This window comes from Meles meles, chromosome 6 (genome assembly GCF_922984935.1).
Source record: "Meles meles chromosome 6, mMelMel3.1 paternal haplotype, whole genome shotgun sequence".
Classification (NCBI taxonomy): domain Eukaryota; kingdom Metazoa; phylum Chordata; class Mammalia; order Carnivora; family Mustelidae; genus Meles; species Meles meles.
This window is the reverse complement of record NC_060071.1, coordinates 134513056-134529629: the sequence shown is the minus strand read 5'-3', so window position 1 is coordinate 134529629 and position 16574 is coordinate 134513056. Positions and strand designations below refer to the sequence as shown.

Below are 16574 nucleotides of genomic sequence, written 5' to 3'. Positions count from 1 at the left end.
ACAATAGGTCCCACCAGGGGTGATATTCAAATATTTTAACGACCCCAAGGGCACAGCCTCAGTAGTCAGAATGGGGCATTGTCCTTGGCATGGGGTCAGAGTCCTGGAAGCCCCAGAGGTGTCCCTGTAGTTGTGGGATCTGGGAGAGGTCCTCAGGTTCCCAGGGGGAGTCACTGGGACAGTAGTGGGAGGGTTTGGAGTTGGGGGGGGTGTGGCAAGCATTTCAATGCTGTGCCAGTTAAGTGTTAACCAGGAGAGCCAAGGGTAAGAGAGCCTCCGCGCCCTCCATTTATTATTATTATTTTTTTAAGATTTTATTTATTTATTTGACAGAGAGTGAGAGAGCACAAGCAGGGGGAGAAGCAGAGGGAAGGGGAGAAGCCAACCTCCACTGAGCAGGGAGCCCGACTCGGGACTGGATCCCAGACCCTGGAACCATGACCTGAGCCGCAGGCAGATCTGAACCGACTGAGCCTCCCAGACGCCCCTCCCCACCTCACCCTTTAGAACATGTCCCCTGGGAAGGTAAGCTTGACACTTCCCTCCCTCTCTGGGAACCGAGCCCCTGGCCTGCCATTTACATGGGGTGAGGGAGGAGATGAGAGAAATCAAATGACCGGGACCAGCCTTTAGCTTCCGGGTACCTGGCCAGGTCTCATCACCAATGGACCATCCAAGCCCCAGCCTTCCTTTCTCTGTGGCCGGCAGCCACTTTGTGTGTTCATCCTGGAAACAACTGATACACCGGGTGTTCTCAACTCTCGGCAGTCCTGGCGTCCCCATGCGGCTGCTGAGGGGGTGCTGAGTGAGACCTTGCGGGCTCCTCTGCTGTCCTGACGCAGCTCAGCATGGTGGGGGGGGGGCTCCGTTCAAGCTCTGTGATGCAGCGAGATGCAGACACCTGGGTGAGGGGAGCCTACAGGCCTCCAGAAGATGAGGGCACAGAGGGCCTGGGCAGGGAACTCAGGCCCCTCGTGGGAGAGCCAAGGGGGCAGGAAGGGCACAGACCAATAGGGTGTAAATCCTGACTCAGCCACTCACTTGTTCCTGTGACCTCGACCCCACTGGGCCTCTGTTTCTCCATCTGTGAAATGGGACCTCACAGATTGCGGTGAGGAATAGATGCGGTACGCAGTCCTCAAGTGAGGTGGTGGGTTCCCCTGTGGCGTTTGTTGATTTTGCTTCATAACCTTTACGTTGTCTGTGACGTCCATGATCTGTAAGGATTGAGGTCACATGGAGTCCAGCAAGGTTCTGAAATGCAGTGGTGCGTTAGGTTTCTCTCCAGGGGCTGCCATGACGTGTGAGTTCCTGAGGGACAGATTTACTGCGGCGTCTCCTGTGGGATTGTCAGTCTCTCCTTCACGGGGGAACCCTTAGCTTAGCCCCTCAGTAGGTCCCTTGGCTTCAGGAGACCCACAGGGAGACCAGGGCGGTTGTCCTGGGGCTGAGCGGAAGCTCAGCCTCGAGGATCCATGGAGAAGGCTGGCCTCCGTCTTCCAGGGACATCATTCTACATTCCTCAGGCTTGGACATGCAAACATGTGAGTTTTCTTTTTCTCATTATTCAGGTTATTTTTATCATAAACTGCATTCAGCCCCATATTATCTCAGATAACATTTAATCTGATAACTTTCAGATAAACTTAGTCATTGCAATGATCTCTAAGTTGCTTCTTGTTTAAACTCCAATAAATCAGGCTTTCCCTCCGTATCCTCCTCCTCTCTGGGGCTGATTGTCCAGGGTTGGTGTTTTGGGGCTCGTGGCTCAGTGTGGATCTGCCCCGTGTGGGCTCATGCTCCATCCCCGTGGCCTGCCTCCCTCATCAGGGCCCTCCAGCCCTTAGCCTCACCTTTGTACAATCCTTGTTCATGTGGAAAAGCCTTGGGGTGCATCTCATGGGGGGAGGGTGGTGACTCCAGGTGAGGCCACCCAAGGACCCCTTGCGGCCGTCACTACATCTCTAGGCTCCCAGAGCTACAACCAGAAAGCAGAGCACCTGTCCCTCTACTCTTGATCCAGACCTAAGTGGGGTTTCTCGTGTCTGCCTGCTAAGGATTCAGGGCTGCTGGGAAGAGGTGACAGGGTCTAGGCAGAGTTCCCTACCTCACATCCGGCCCAGATGGTAGCTGTCTTGGAGCATCTGCCTTCTTTCCCTCTGATCTGCAGACCTTCTCTTTCCGGGGTCTTCCTGGGAAAAGGCTCAGAGGAAGGGGTCATTAGTCTTGCCCGGTCATACCCCCCAAATCATTTCCTTTTTTTTAACCTTTAAAAAGGTGTCAAAGCCCCAAGTGGATTCACTGTCTTGCTACAGGACAGCTGCGGAGTGTCCTAGGGCAAAACCACTGGCGGGCGCCTGCCTGGCACCGTGTAGCCCTGGGAGAGGGCTGAGTAGAAAGCACCCGCGGAAGCCAGGCCCAGCAGTGGGCACCCGCCAGTGCCCCTTCAGCCCAGAGCCAGAGCTCGAACAACAGCAGGACAGCTGCCAGCTGCCCGCTCCCACCCCACCCCCCACACCCCATCCATGGGGATGGAGAGGATGATGGGTGCTTGGAGTCCTGCCCCTCCCCAGAGACGGACTGCCCCAGCTACCTTGCAGCTCAGCTTTCTGTACCCCCACTGGCCCGGCTCCTTCCAGACAAACTCCTAGATCTCACTTTGGGCTCTTTTTCCCCACCGCTCGTTCAAGGCCCCCACGCCCTTGTGCAGAACATGGGCCCAGAGCGGACAGACCTGGCTCTGGCTACCTCTCCCAGCTCCACCTGTGCGACCCCAGCAGCTTGCTTAAAATGTTGAGCCACGGTTTGCTAATCTGCGAAATGGGAGCATGGTCCACACACCCTGTCCCAGGGCCGTGAGACTGAGAGGAGAGCGTGCACGTGAGGTGCTGAGCCGGTGGCCGGCTCAGAGGCAGAGAGGGTGGCTATTTTTATTCTTACTATCCTTGTCCCATCGCAGCGGGGAAACAGGTTAATAACCTGCTCCCTCACAGAGCTAATTAAAGGAGGCCTGCCGGGCAGCTGTCCAGATACTAAGCCAGGAGGAGGATCCCACGCTGGCTGCTAAAACATGGCCAGTCCTAACAGGACCGAGTGAGCCCAATTCTCCAGCACCTCTCTGAGAAGGGCTGGAGACCTTTCTCGGGGCCCATGGAAGCAATGAGACAAGCTTCCTGCAGGGGTGGGGAGAGACTGCCGCCCAGGAACATTCTCCATCCAGGGCTCTTTCCTGAGCCTCCTTCCAAAGAGGATGGTCCTGTCCCTGGCAGGGGGTTTGTGGGAAAAGAGGGGGTCAGCCACTGGGAGCAGAGCCACACTGCCCAGGGGAGTCAGGGAGAAACCGAAGCCTCTCACAGCCTCCCCTCCTGCAACTCTGCACCCCAGGCAGAGCCCAGCCTCTCCTCCAAACAAATGTTGAACAGACACTTAAATAACACAATATGTAGGCCTTCTGATGAATGAACATGCCAGGACATCACGGATCCCAGCCTGGCCTGCCTGCTTCCCCAGGGCCTTCTTCTCCCAGAAATGTCCCAGACCAGGATGTGGGAGCCCGGGAGGGGGTGGTTGGGACACTGCCCTCAAGGCCCCAGTCTCTGGCCATCCTCTTCTCTGAAGCTCTCACCATCTTGCTCCCCGAGGCTCCCTCTGGAGCAGGGCTCCTCAAAGTGGGCTCGGGCCCCCTGTGCAAGCTGCGAGCTCAGATCGGGATAAGTACTGCAATTGTCCCCAAGCATTTAGATCCTTTCATGGCAACTCGACAGAATTGTTTTACGTCCCTTGAATCTAACAAAAAAAATTTTTTTTTGGCTTGTATGTTATGTCCTTTGTTCATTTCCTTTTTTCCAGCAATTCTCTTGTGTTATATTTCACAAAAGAAATGGCCCATCATGGACTAGACATTAAGAAAACAATTGGTCCTTGACCGCAGAGAGTTGGGGAAGCTCTGCTCCCAATGATTTTTCATCTCAGTCTTAGAAACCCTCACGTCAACATATTACGTTAACATGTGTTGCTTAGAGAGCTGGTGCCCAGGAGGCGCAGGATACCCTGTTCCCACGACCCAGCACTGCACCTCACCCTGGTCAGCTCCCCGCCACATTTCAGCTGTCAGCTGCCCAGATCAGAACTTCACCCGCCCCCGCTCCCACCCTTGGCCAAGCCCTCCCTGCTGCCCATTCATAGCCCTCTTTCCTCCCCTGGAAACTGCAAGGGGTTCTGTCTCCCCCCACCCACTTGGTGATTTAGCTAATTAAGAAAAAAATCGAGTGCAAGGCTTTGTGCTATGAAATTGAACATGCAACTCCTCCAGCCGGCCTCTGTGTGTTGACTTGTGCGGCTAAGCTTTTAGCCTCTGCGGCCCACACGTGACTGCTTGTGCCTGGACTCTTCCACTCTTGGCTTCCAGGCTCCAGGGACGCCGCTGAGCTCACCTGCCACCCTTAGCATCCCGCCCTGTTGGGCACTGGGTGCTGCCGGAGGGAGATACACGAACAGATGAAAAGCCTCCCAGGGGAAATGCCCCGGGTTGGCCGCATGGTGAAAGGGAGGAATAAAGAAACTCCTTTCCCTTCTTCCCATGTTTATCTTCAAGCACCAGAATATTTTTCTTTTTGTTTTTTTTTTTGTTTCTTTGTTTTTTTAAAGATTTTATTTATTTATTTGGTAGAGATCACAAATAGGCAGAGAGGCAGGCAGAGAGAGAGGAGGAAGCAGGCTCCCTGCTGAGCAGAGAGCCCGATGCGGGGCTCCATCCCAGGACTCTGGGATCATGACCTGAGCCGAAGGCAGAGGCTTAACCCACTAAGCCACCCAGGCGCCCCTCTTTTTGTTTTAAAATGTGTTGATGGGGGCCTAGGTGGCTCAGTGGGTTGAGCCGCTGCCTTTGGCTCAGGTCATGATCTCAGGGTCCTGGGATGGAGCCCCCGCATCGGGCTCTCTGCTCAGCAGGGAGCCTGCTTCCCCCCCTCTCTCCCTGTCTCTTGCCTACTTGTGATCTCTCTCTCTCTGTCAAATAAATAAATAAAATCTTAAAAAATAAATAAATAAAACATGTTGATTTTTTTTTTTTTTAAGTTATACATGCAGAAGGTAAAAAAATTGAAAATCTACAGGGGCAACTGGGTGTCTCAGCCAACTAAGCATCTGCCTTTGTTCCACTCAGGTCATGATCCTAGGCGATCTGTCTCTGTCAAATTAATAAATAAATAAATCTTAAAAAAAAAAAAAAGGAAGTCAAGAGTCCAAAATCAAGATGCTGGCAAGGCCGTACTCCTTCGGAAGGCCCCAGGGGAGGGCTGGGCGGGGCAGGGGTGGCTGTGTCTTTCCTTGCCTCTTCCAGCTTCTGATGCTCCTAGCATTCCTCGCCATGTAGACACATGACTCCGATTTCCACCCTTGTCACGTGGCCTTCTTTCCTGTGTGTCTCTGTGTGTCTTCTCTTCGTATGAGGACACTAGCTATTGGATTTAGGACCCGTCCTATATCTAGGATAATTACACCTGGAGATCTTTAACTTATTACAACTGCGAAGACCCTGTTTCCAAATAAGGTCACGTTCTGGTGTTCCGGGGGCGGTGCAAATGTGGGAGGGACCCTGTTCAGCCCCCTACAAAGCCTTCTTTCGTAAACGGTTCCTTGGGTAAACTCTAGGCCTGTTTGGGCCACCAACCCTGAACCTTGGGCTTCTGGGAGCCTGAACCTTGGGTGCCCGTGGACCCAGAGGGGCAGCACCAGGCCAGGAGGGGCACATCCAAGGTGCTGGGCACAGTCACCCAGATCCTTGGGCCAGGATGGCAACCCCACCTAGAGTGACAGAGAGTGTCAGATGCTCCCCGTGGACCCCTTCTGAGAATTGCCCCCCACCGCGGCCTACTGGAGCAGCCCAGCCTGGAATGCTGGTTGTTCCCCAGTGCTGAGCCCAGTTGGGCAATGACCGAACACACAAGGCCAGCCTCCCTGCCTTAAGAGGTGACAATTTTGTGGCGCTGCTCATGCTCCAGAGCTCCCCAAAGAAACAGCTGACACGACACATCAGCCGAACCCACCAAGATGCCAAGCATCTTCCCTGCCCTCTCCTGCTCCCTCGCGATCTCACCCGAGAACCCTCCCTCCAGAACTCATTTGTGCAAGAATCCCCACCTCACACGGCTGCTCGGCAACCCCACCTAAGACAGTGGGAACAAGGCTGCTCGTGACGGGTGGGGGGGCAGAGAGGGTGGGTCTCCTTCCTGAGTCAGCAAGCCCCCCAGCCCTCCCCAGCCAGCTCTCCCTCTGCGTCCACGGGGCAGGCACACCCCGGATACAGGGCACTGATCGGGAAGAGAGGGTGGAACGGGCAGAGCAGAGGAAGAAGGAGTAAAATGAATAGTTTTCGCCACGGAGCTTGCATTATGGAAATAAGATGCACAAACATGAACTGACTTGAGAGCAATTACAGAGCAACAGCGCACCCCAACCACCCAGTATCTCCTGGTTATCTCCGGGATGAGTCACAAAGGGCTTCTGAACAGGAATTCATTCCTAGCTACCCTCCCCACCCTCCCCCTTTGGCTCGATTCTCTTTGTTTAAATCCCAGGAAGTGAGTCTCCCGGGTGCCAAGTGGAATCCATGTGCCACAGACCCAAGGGCGGGAGGGCTCACCATCTACCAGCACCCAAGACATTCTTGTTAATCGGTTTGTTGGGGGGCTAGTTAGCTGGTTCGTTAGTTAGAGGAAGAGGAACATGTAGATTAATCCAGGCAGAGAAAACGACACGGACGAGGGCCCAGAGATAGTACGGCCCGGTTAAGGAAACACCAGTAGTCCCACAGGAAGGATGGTGAGACGTTTGGCCGGAACTCCACTCCAGAGGGAGTGGAGAGACCACGTGCGACACAGCGGCCCTGCGTGCTAAGCCGGGAGTCAGGACTTTACCTTGAAAGTTGTGGGTAGCCACACCACGGGGTTTTTAATTAATTAATTAATCGATCTATTAATTTATTTTAAAGATTTTATTTATTTGAGAGAAAGTGTGAGAGAGAGAGGCCCAGTGGGGGGCAGGGTCCTGAGGCAGAGAGAGAAGCAGGCTCCCCACTGAGCAGGGACCCTGATGTGGGGCTGGATGTCAGAGTCCTGGGATTAAGTCCTGCATCAGGCTCCCTGCTCAGCTGGTAGTCTGCTTCTCCCTCTTCCTCTATGTGCTGTTCCCCCTGCTCGTGCTCTCTCTCTCTCTCTCTGTCAAATAAATAAATAAAAATCTTAAAAAAAAAAAAAAAAGAAAGAAAGACAATTACTTGGTCATGGGCAAAATGGGTGATGGAGATTAAGGGCTACTTCTATTTTAAAGTAAATAGGTCACAGGGACAAAAAATACAGCATGGGGTGTGTAGTCAATAATATTGCAATATATTTATTGTGTGAGCGTTTTCTAATGTAGATAATATATGTTTCATCGTTCTGTTGTACGCCTGAAGCTAATTTAATATTGTATGTTACCTATAGTTCAATTAAAAAAATTTTTAATTACTTGATCAGATTTTCATTTTAGAAAGATGACTTTGGCAGTGGTTTGGAGGGTAATTTCCAAAATGGAGTATTCGCTGTTTACTGCTGCATAACCTTTACTCTAAAGCTTAGCAGCTCAGAACAACGAACATTTATTACCTGACAATCTCTGATGTCGGGGAATCTGGGAGCAGCCCAATCGGGTACTTCTGCATTAGGGTCTCTCCTGCAGTTGCAAGCTGTTGGAAGCCTTAACTGAGGCTGGGCGGTCTTCGTCAAGATGGCTGCTTCACATGCTGTTGGCACAAGGCTTCAGAACCTCACCACATGGGCCTCTCCTTAGGGTTACTCACAACATGGCGGCTAACATCACAACCAGCGATCCAAGACAGCACAAAAGGGAGGCCAAACTGCTTTTACGACTTAATCACATAAAGCCACATCTGCCAAATTCCGTTTGTTAGAAGTGAGTCAGTAAGTCCAGCCTTCACTTACGGAGAGGGGAATTAGCCTCCTCCTTTTCGAAGGAGGAGTGTCAAAGATCTGTGGATCTGTTTCAAAACTGCTTAGCCTATAGGTTAGGAGACTGTAGGAGTATTCTAGGAGAGAGATGTCATGGCCTGAACCAAGGCAGAAGCCTCCTGAAGATTATTATTACAGGGGTGGCTCGCAGGTGCAGGGAACTATGACAGGTCAGGAGCCATTTGGTAGGAGTGGCCTTAGACACAGAACCTGAACTGCCTCCACCTGCAAATAGGAAGAGGGTGACAAGCAATCAATGGTCTCCAGGAACGTTTGGATGTAGTAGATTTCTGTAGCAGCTCGATGAATGGAACCAGCACTAGCCAGGCTGAGAGCTCCCTAGAGCCCAGTGGTGAGAATCTTTTGGATCTATCCCTCCAGGATAGGGTTAGGGTGAGAGCCCTACCCCTTACAAAACCCAGAAACCGTGGGTGGGTGATGATGGCCGAGCAGCAGGTTCTAAGTCAGTATGTCAAGCTCTACAGCTTCACCAACCATCCTGAATGTGACCAGTGTGCCTGGGTTTACTCATTTCTTCAACAAACATTTGTTGAGTGTTACCAGGTCCCAGGAAGTCTGTAAAGCCCTGGGGAGGAAAACCAGGAATTAAAGTGGCCTCACACCTCTCATCAGTGACACTGGAAGCCAGAAGACAACAGAACAATACTTTCAACGTTCTGAGAAAAAATTATGTCCAGCCTGCATTTCGATATCCAGCCAAACTATCAATCAGTGTGTGGCAAGAATGCAAATGTTTTAGACAAACAAGTCCTCAAAATGTTTACCTCTAATGCACACTTTTTCAGGAAAAAAGGAAGGATTTGTGCCAGCAAAAAGAAAGGGAAAGGAATAAAGGATCCCCCAGGATGATGGAGGGAACGAACATTCTAGGATAACAGTGGGGTCAACTAGTTCAATTTGAAGCAGGACAGGGCTCCAGAAAAGAAGCCAAAAAAAAAAAATTGCTAACCAAGCAGATGAAGGAGGAGGAAGGGGAGGAAGAGGGGGAGGGGAGAAGGAAGAAGGAGAAGGAGAAGGAACAGGCAAATGAGTAACTCCAATTGCATGAGAGAGAAAATGTAATCATAGTGCACTATAGGACTCAGCTGTGAACAAATTTCACATGCACATAATAACGTAAACAGTAATGGTTTACGTAAAAATGTCATGGGGGACTGCTGCATTGGGCTGAGAATTAGGGTATATGGTTAAAGGACTAAATCCTAAGATTCCACTATAGAAAGTTAATTGATCATATTTTATATATATATATATAATATATATTAAAAAAATATATATATAAATATATATAATTTCTTATGCTATTTACCTCTAGGTTTTTTTATATTATATATAAAATCCTGGAGGTAAATAGCATAAAAAATTATTTTAAAAGTTAAATGTTAGGGGCACCTGGTTGGCTCAGTTGATAGAGAATGAAATTCTTGACCTCAGGGTCATGAGTTCAAACCCCACATTGGTCATAGAGATTACTTTTTAAAAATTTAAAAAATACAGTTAAATGGGGGCTCCTGGGTGGTTCATTCGGTTAAGCATCTGACTTTGGCTCAGGTCATGATCCCAGGTCCAGGGATTGAGCCCCGAGTAGGGCTTTCTGCTCAGCAGGGAGTCTGCTTCTCTTTCTCTCTCTCTCAAGTAAATAAAATCTTTTTTAAAAATACAGTTAAATATAGTTGCCTCTGGGGAGGAGAAGTTGAGCTGAGATAAGCCTCCTAGTGTATTTAATTTTTAAAACACACCTATTACTTTGATAAAAACAATAAAAATAATAAATACAAACAGAACAGCCAGCTGGTGAGGGAGTCAAGGCAATATACGTAAACAACTCTCTCCTTTTCTGTGAAGGGACTAGAGAGGTGGTGGCCTCCAGAACACTATCAGAGAGACTGAAGCAGGCAAGAGAGTTAGAAGTCTTCTTGGCTGAGTCGCAATAAATCCACCTGTTGAAAAGTCCAGCTTCTTTATTTGGGGAAAATCTGTCAGTGCCTTCCAGGGACAGGTGGAAGCCAAGCAAGCCAGTGAAGTTTCCTGCGAGCAGCATCCAAGCGCCAGCTGAACTGAATACTGAAGTCATGAACTCTCACTTGGGGAGCACCTGGGTGGCTTGGTGGGTTAAAGCCTCTGCCTTCAGCTCAGGTCATGATCCCAGAGTCCTGGGATCGAGCCCCGCATCCAGCTCTCTGCTCCGCAGGGAGCCTGCTTCCTCCTCTCTCCCTCTGCCTGCCGCTCTGCCTGTTTGTGATCTGTCTGTCAAATAAGTAATCTTAAAAAATAAATAAATAAACTCTCACTTGGGAGCCAGATTGGGTTTGTGCTTCCTGAAGAATCCTTGACTGGTCCCCCCCTTTTCTCCCTTTCTCCCTTAGACTCAGAACAGTCTTAGAAAGACTCTGACAGTTTGGATCATGTAAATGGACTCTGAGGGATGGGCCTAGCCGTCAGGCGGAGTGTGAAAGGGGGAACAGCATTCCCACAGCGAAGAGACATCTGTTGTGTTAGCCCATCCAGCATCCTATTCTTCCTGGTGGGAACACACCCCTCCTTCCTCCAGCCCAGGGAGGGCTGACTGCTCAGCAAACTCCCCCCACCCCACCCCGGGAAGCACATGACTCTGACCCAACCAATGACAGCACTCTGTGCCTTTGATTGCCATGATTGGTCAGAGGTGGACATGTGACCTCTCTGAGCCAATGACAGCCCTCTTTAGCATTTTTGCTGAATTATTGGAGAAGAAGGGCTATTTCACTGCTAGCATGGCTATGATGCAAGTCTGATATTGCTGCTTGCCATCTGGCCACTGCCAAGTGAAAAACGGCCTGAAAATGAAGTCTGCTCAGGGAAAAGCAGCACTGAGGGAAGGAAAGGGTTTCCTGATGATGCCATCTGTGCACCTGGATCCAGCCATGCCTGAAAATGACCACCTCTAAGACTTTTATTTAACTGAGTCGACAATCCTTTGGGGGATTTTATGCCACTTACAACTGGAAAGATTTTGAGTGCTACACCTCTTGGGAGACAACATGCCAGAAGAGGGAGACCCCAAGGAAAAACACAAAATCAGAATACCAGGTTACTGAGTCCAGCCATGGTCCCCCAACCACTGTGATGTTCCTTCCAGGACTGCCCCAACATCGGAAATTGTTTTATTTCCTTACATGTGCGTGTGGAAAAAGGCCCACTGCACAATCCTGCAAACACATGATTAAGAGGGTCATGTGTTGACAGAGCCCAACTTCTCACGTGCTTAGATATGTAGACATCATCTCGTTGGCCTGTTATCTGATCCAAACACTGTCTCTTTCCCTCGCCCCACTTAAGGCCATCCAGTTTCTGCTCAAACTCTCCCATGTTTGTCCAGCTTGTCCACTGAGCCAAGAAACAAGAGCAGAGCTAGAAGGTTCTTCCTCCATCTGACAGAGCCAGTTTCTGTCTCCCTAAACCTTCCACAGTCCCGAGCAGCACAGGAAAAGTCCAAACCCACATCCAAAGGCAGTGCTTCTAGAGCTATCATGTCCCTTTTTACGAATAGGGATTGAGTTCTGCTGCATGAAACAGAAACCAGACTACAGTGGCTTAACCCAGTGCAGAGGGAGCGATTTCTCGACATTATAGTAGGGCTGGGTGGGCAGCCCCGCGCGGGTGTCACGACCTCGGTGTCCCTGCTCTCTCCCGCCTTTCTGCTCCACTATCCTAATAAGTGACTTTTATCTTCATGGTTGCCTCAAGATGGCCAAGTGGCTCCCGCACCTTCGGATTCCAGTCTACACTCTAAGCAGGAAGGAAAAGAGGAAAGCGAGCAGGAAACCAAACTTTCCCAGAAATAGCCGGCAGAGTGCTGTAGGTCAGAACTGGGTCACATGGCTGCCGCGAGCTGCAAAAGAGCCCAGGATGTCTTTCGTTTATTTGCTTAAATCTGGACGCGTTGCTGCCTGGAATAAAACGATGGTACTATTGGTACAGAAAAAAGGGAGACTGCGCCTGGGGGAGGCAACTAGCAGTTACTTCAAAAGCTTCCTCTGGGACTTCAGAATTCTTGCATGGAGAGGCTGAGACCTTGACTGTGGGCGAGTGGTCCAACAAGCCCCCAACTTCCTTCTTCCCTGGGTGACGTCTGGAGATATTTTTAAGCTCTTTGCGCTCTTGTTTGCTCGTTTGTTTAAAGAGGATAAATGTGCTTTTCTCAAGGGTTTCTGAAGTGATTAAAGCACCTCCATGCAAAGGACCTTCACATTTAGACACTCAACAAATGTTAATGACTCTCTTAACTTCCTGTGATTGCTTGTTATGTGACATATTTTTAATCCTTTCTTCCTGGACATGCTTCTAAGATCTGCTCTCACGTCTCTTTTATTTTTTATATTTTGTTCATTTTTTAAAGTAATCTCTGCATGCAACATGGGGCTCGAACTCATGACCTGGAGATCAAGAGTCACATGTTCTACCAGCTGAGCCAGCCAGGTGCCCCTCTAATGTCTCTTTTAAGAGGTAGCCCCAGGAGAGACCTGACCCACTCAGTCGATAGAGTATGCAACTCTTTTTTTTTTTTTTTTAAGATTTTATTTATTTATTTGACAGAAAGAGATCACAAGCAGGCAGAGAGGCAGGCAGAGAGAGAGGAAGGGAAGCAGGCTCCCCGCTGAGCAGAGAGCCAGACGTGGGGCTTGATCCCAGGACCCTGGGATCGTGACCTGAGCCAAAGGCAGGGGCTTTAACCCACTGAGCCACCCAGGCGCCCCATAGAGTATGCAACTCTTGATCTCCAGGTCGTGAATTCTTGATCTCCAGGTCGTGAGTTCGAGGCCCATGTTGGGCATAGAAGTTACTTTAAAAAATAAAATAAGTAGGAGCAGCTGGCTGGCTCGGTCAGAAAAGCAGGTGATTCTTAATCTTGGGGTTGTGAGTCTGAGCCCTACCTTGGGTGTAGAGATTACCTAAAAATAAAATCTTTAAAATAAATAATAAGTTAGGGGCACCTGGGTGGCTCAGTGGGTTAAGCCTCTGCCTTCGGCTTGGGGCATGGTCTTGGGGTCCTGGGTTCGAGCCCCACGTCGGGCTCTCTGCTCAGCAGGAAGCCTGCTCCCCCTACCACCTCTCTGCCTACTTGTGATCTCTGCCAAATAAATAAATAAAATCTTTTAAAAAATCAATCAATCAATAATAAGTTAAACAAAAGGTAGCCCCACGATGAAACACAAAACTCCATCGTGTCTTGCTCTGGGCTCTGGGCTTCCTTCTCACACCACCTCGTTGTGAGCCCACCACTGTGGCAGGCATGAATCGCTTAACATTCACTTCTGGGATCTTAGACCATCAGGAAAGAACCAGAAGGACCTGAGTAAGCTTGGGTCTGCCCACAGAGTTAAGTTTATGAACACAGAGATGCAGGCCCTCCAACGGCCCCCCTTGAAATCTAGACCCTGTGCAACTCTAATGGATTCTCCAATCACAGCTGGAGAAACTGGGACGCCGGGAGCAAGGGCCCACCCCAGGAGTGTCATGCTCTCTAATTAGATTAGTGCCTCTGCCTCCCGCAGGGAGAAGGAAGGAGGTAAAGAGGCTGTGAGAGATCAGTTGGTACCCCCCCACACACAAACCCCCAAAATAGCTACATCTTAATCCTTAGAACCTGGGAATGTCCCCTGCCATGGCAGAGGGGATTCTGCTGGTGAGATTAAGTTAAGGGCTTGAGAATAGAAATTCTGGATGAGGGGCACCTGGGGGGCTCAGTCTTTAAGTGTCTGCCTTCGGCTCAGGTCATGATCCCAGGGTCCTGGGATCCAGCCCCTTATCAGGCTCCCTGCTCGGGGGGAAGCCTGCTTCTCCCTCTCCCACTCCCTCTACTTGTGTTCCCTCTCTTGCTGTCTCTCTCTCTCTCTCTCTCTGTTAAATAAATAAATAAATAAATACATCTTAAAAAAAAAACCAAAAACCTGGATGATCCAAGTGGGCCCTATGTAATGGCAAGGGTCCTTATAAGAGGGAGACAAGAAGGTCAAAAGTGAGAGAAAGAGGCAGGATCATGGAGGCAGAGGTGGGAGTCATATGTTTTGAAGTTGGAAGAAGGGACCACGAGCCAAGGAATGCAGGTGGCCTCTAGAACCTGGAAAGGCAAGGAAACTCCCCTTGCCAAATTGTTTCCCTCACCCCTTGATTTTAACCTCATAAGACTCACTTCGGCCTTCTGGCCTCTAAAACATAAGAGAATACATTTGTGTTGTGTTAGGCCACTAAGCTGGGGGCATCTGTGGCAGCAGCAATTGGCCCCTCACATGGGGGTTGGAAAGGGAGGGGATGGCGGGGAAGCGAGAGGAAATCCCAAGGATGTTGTCTTGTAGTCACCCAGGCCTTCTGGAGCTTTCCACGAGCTCAGGCATGTCCTTCTTCACTCCATCCTTCAAGGCTCAGCTCAGACATTGCTTTTCAAGGGGGAACGTGACTTGGTGGAATTAGCCATCCCCTTGTCCCTGCACCCGCAGGGCATTATGTCTAAAAGACGATTCTGGTCCTAGTTCCTGGCCTGTGCATCTGTCCAACTCCCTCAGCAGGGCGGGAGCTGCTTGGGGACTGGAGCTGGGGCTGTTGCTCTTAACAGTATGTCGGATAGAGTCGAATGAGCCAGACCCTCCCCATCCCAGACACGTGCTAGTAACTGTCTCTGCTTTCTTTCACCCCCAAACAGAATCCCTTGCTCTGCACCTCCAACAAGCTGTCTTTAGTGACCTGCCTTGGCCATCGATGTGTATGTCACCATGGACATCTCGTGTATTATCTGCACCCATACAATCGAAGTCTTTCCCCAGGGATCAGGGATCAAGACCAAGAGGATCCAGCCCAGACTGGTTACGGCTGAATGGAGCGACCATAGACTTGGCTACTATTGTTTTTATTGGATATTTTCTTTTTTTTTTTTTTTAAGATTTTATTTACTTATCTGACACAGAGAGAGAGATCGCAAGCAGGCAGAGAGACAGAAAGGCAGGGGGAAGCAGGCTCCCCACTGAGCAGAGAGCCCGATGTGGGCCTCAGTCCCAGGACCCTGAGATCATGACCTGAGCCGAAGGCAGAGGCTTAACCCTCTGAGCTACCCAGGCACCCTTTATTGGATATTTTCTATCCCAAGTTCCGTACGTCCGGGAAAGCGGGGCTGTGGATGGGGAGAGAGGGATGGGAAGCAGAGGGCAGAGAGGGGAGGAAGGAATCTCTGGGTCCCCGCAGGGCCCTGTCCCTGGATTGAGTACATCCCTGAGGCCCCGGGGAAGGCCTGCCCTGGAATTCTTGAGATACCTCTGGGGTCTTTCCAATAGATTTCTGTTTAGCTTAGCCCAGCCAGAGCGCCTTTCCATTATTTGCAACCAAAGAAGTCCTAAAAAATCTGGAATGAGCAAGCCTGAGCCAAGAACAGAGTGTTGGCTCATCACGCATATGGTACATTCCCAAACCAAATATGGTAAAGCGTCACTTACCCGCAGGTCACAAGCGTGACCCTCTTGCCTATGCAGGACACGGCGGAAAAAAGAAAGAGGGCTTATTGTTCTCTCTGCCTGGCTGCAGGGCGGGGCCCCGGGAAGAGCCAAACGGTAGAGCGGACGAAGCTCGGAGATGGCCGTTGATTAGATCACCGGGCAGCAGAAGCCACGGTGGAGAAGGGGGCCAGTGTCCAGCCAGATGGGGAAGCCACCCTACCAGAGAGGGCCCTGGTGAATTTCCTGGTCTGTCCTGTGTGCACGGACACCCCTTCTGAAGGCAGAGGGATGACAATGACCGTGAGAGGAACGGATAAGCCACAGCGGGGCTTCTCCCCCTCGGCACTCATGGCATTCCGGGCCAGTGAAGTCTTCGTCACAGGGAGCTGTCCTGTGCCTTGCAGGATGTTCCCAGCCCGCTCCAGCCCCTGGATGCCACGGGGACACCCTCCACTTGTATCAACCAAAAAATGTCTCTGACATTGCCGCGTGTCTCTCTCGGGGACAAGGTCACCCCAGGTGGAGAACAGCGGTGCTGGAAGAGAGGAAGTGACAGTTCCATCACACAAGAATGAAAAAGCCCAGCAGCCTCCACCAGTTGGTTAAGGGGCAGAGCCCGACAACTGTCTGGCCCTCAGGTCCCTTGCTGGTGGCAGTGAGCAGGAACCCCAGTCCCACCAGCCCCTGGGCCAGACCTTCCCTGACCGAAGCTCCCCAAGAAGTGGCAGAGAGGTGCCACCCATCCCATTTAGGAAGACCTTGTCTCAGGAAGAAAGGGGGGCGGAATGGGCCCCTGAGGGGGGACAGCACTCCCCCAAGGAGGACGAAGTCCATGGGATTGTTTTTCCTCCCTAATATTGGTTAAATTAAGCTTCATTTTAAAGGTTTCTACACCCATTCCGTCTTGGTTTGGGGCTCGTTGTGGGGGATGGAGTTTCCCACCTTTTCTGACAAGATCCTCTGAGTACTTCCAGGTCATCAGCAATCCTGCTTCCTCCTCGAGGCCGAGGCCGTACTCGCCCCCAGGCCCCTTCCTCCCCTCCTCACCTGCCCTGGCTCTTTGACCTCCTACACTTACCAT

The 16574-nt window shown here is 50.8% G+C and overlaps 1 long non-coding RNA gene across 1 annotated transcript; it reads right to left on the bottom strand.

Annotated features, from left to right (window-relative positions):
* Window positions 1-492: 492 nt before the first annotated feature.
* On the bottom strand, window positions 493-15585 carry LOC123944537. The gene is made up of 3 exons (XR_006818801.1): window positions 15494-15585; window positions 2108-2192; window positions 493-1254 (listed from the first exon to the last, which is right to left on the bottom strand). It is a non-coding gene; the product is annotated as an uncharacterized LOC123944537 (long non-coding RNA).
* Window positions 15586-16574: the final 989 nt, after the last annotated feature.